Source organism: Aedes albopictus, chromosome 3 (genome assembly GCF_035046485.1).
Source record: "Aedes albopictus strain Foshan chromosome 3, AalbF5, whole genome shotgun sequence".
In the NCBI taxonomy this organism is placed as follows: domain Eukaryota; kingdom Metazoa; phylum Arthropoda; class Insecta; order Diptera; family Culicidae; genus Aedes; species Aedes albopictus.
In genome coordinates, this window is record NC_085138.1 from 131742197 (window position 1) to 131744755 (window position 2559).

Genomic DNA, 2559 nt, shown 5'->3' on the forward strand with positions numbered 1-2559 from the left:
TTCACATAAGCACGCTGAATAGCTTTCTAAGCAGCTTCTGACAGAACTTTGACAAAATTCAAGCAGAAACAAAAATGTGTTTTTCAGAATCACAACCCTGTTGGTGGGTTTGTGATTCATGTCTGGAAATTCCTTCTGATAATTATATTTTCACACATGTCGCTGCTATGTAGATTTGAACTGGATCCTTCTGCGTGATAGCCTGCCAACTTACCGCTCCCCTGCTGAAGACACTTGACAAAGTCAAGCTAACTTCACAACTGTACAAATGTGCAAAACTAGCTGCCGACAGAAAATCGATTCAAGTCAGACTTAACCTGCTGGCCACTCAATCGCAACTGTAGTACTGTGGTAGAGCGTAGGGTTCTCACGCAGCGACTATCGGTTCGAATCCGATGGGCAGCAATTTTTTGTTTTGCTCAAGCCTAGTATTCATTGATTTGACAAATCCATATTTGTCTTTTATTCGTATATGCTTAAACAGTTGTTTTCTGTGAAAGAAGTAAATTTAATCTTCATTAAATCACAATGCTACTGAACTGAACTTCTATGAACTTGAAAGTTACGACGAAGTTCCGAGTAGCATCTTAAGCAGCTTTAAAGTTCCGCGAAGTTCAGATAAAGCTCCAGATGGAACTTTCTGGCTGCTTAAGAGGTTAACAATGAGCCTTGCCGGAACTTGTGACCGAAGTTCCAGCAAGGCTCATCGTTAGCCTCTTAAGCAGCCAGAAAGTTCCATTTGGAACTTTATCTGAACTTCGCGGAACTTGAAAGTGCATTTTGTCATGGGAACTTTTGGTTACTTGGGTAGTGCATAGTTGAACTCAGAGTCCTTCCCTGGACTTGGACGTTGATCAGCTGCCACTAACATGGGGGTCGGACGCTGTTGTTGTGAGTCGCTCCTCCTGAAGAACAGATGTTCAGGGATGCAGAAGAAAAACCCCCTTTTCTGTCAGCTTACGACCAAAGTTCCCATCGGGGTTACCCGATCTTCCATAAGGTTGTTCGCAGCCTGGCCGGTGCAACGCGAAGGTAGGGTTAGCAGCGGCTGGGCAGAAACTAGTGTTCTCAACGGAGTCTATACTGCGCGAATTACCCAGCATTTACCGTGCCAGTACCAAAATGTGTTGGTGCAAGTATGAAAGTTTACTCCTGCTATCATAAATAGTTCCATTTTCATCCGTGGGTGCGCTGCTAACAGTGACTCCAGAATTTCAGCAGTGCCGTTAGTCTTCTTGATAAAGTGGTCTTCGCTATTACTCATTCCCAAATCAAAAGTTTATCTCATAAGAGTACATGCAAACCCATATGGTAGTTTAAATATTTGGCAAACACATTTTATCTGCACCACACAAACTTATAAGAACGTTTAGGTTTCGTTGTATACCTTCCTGTGCGAAATACCAGCTTGCGAAATGTAAGCAAAGAAAGACATAAAATGACCGCGAAACGCTAAAATCTACCACGCCGCATGTGGGGGTGGGTTCCTTCTATAGGAAAGACGATGATGGGGATGATCACCGGGGGGAGGCAAACTAAAGCAAAACAATAAATAAACATTGTGAGCAAATTTATTGAGTCATAAAAAGAAGGATATAAAGAAAAACTCTAGAACAAATATAAATAAACATTGTATACTAAATTATCACGACTTTTGTATGTGATGCATTCTCTAGCTGTGTAGGTTGAGGAGAATGGTTCAAAATGCTCAAGGCTTTTAATTGATAATCTTTGCATTTTGCATTTGCATGGTAGCTAAGTTTAATTTTCAACAGCTGTTTCTCTCTACTTATATTTATGCATTGTATTAACATAAGCTTTCTTTCTGGCGTTACATTCCAACTAGGATAGCGCCTTCTCAGCTTCTCAGCTATGTGACCTATAGACACTTTCACAGTTAGTACATATCTGGAAGTGAGAAAATGATCATGGTCGTATTCTTCATTCGCATTTCCAACAAAATATCTCATTATGTATTTGAAAATAAGTTACATCAAATGTATAGCCCTTACCTGTAAAATTTTGTTCATCTTCTTATGTTCTTCTGGATGTTCTGGATGTTCTTCTATTGAAGCTTTTTCTCTAAAATTTCCAAGAACCTGATACGCCATCAGCGGAGGGGGTAGCCTACTTCCCAAATACCATTGACCCCCGCGCCACATGACCCGTCGAAATACCAAGTGCCGCGCCACCGCGCCGTGTATCGGTTGTTCTTGTTCGATTCTCCTTTTTTTGCGCGCCACCCCATAACGGAGTCTTTAGTTTGGCTTGGAAGAATAAGCGGCATGCTGCGTGTTGCATTGCATTGACGCGGAGGCCGGTATGCGGCGCGACACGGGCTGACATATGGCTTTGGCGTGAGCAAAAAAAAAACGAGATGAGAAAAGAAGAAAGGCGCAACCCCCTTTTACTTGCGTGCTGACTAGCTGGCAATAAAAAAATATTTCCGGTTTGGTAAATTCTATTTCTTTTTTTATCCTCGATTTTGTTGCACATTGCATTCGATTGGGTTGACATTGAACTTTGTTGGACACTTGATCATACATAACGTAACGGTAA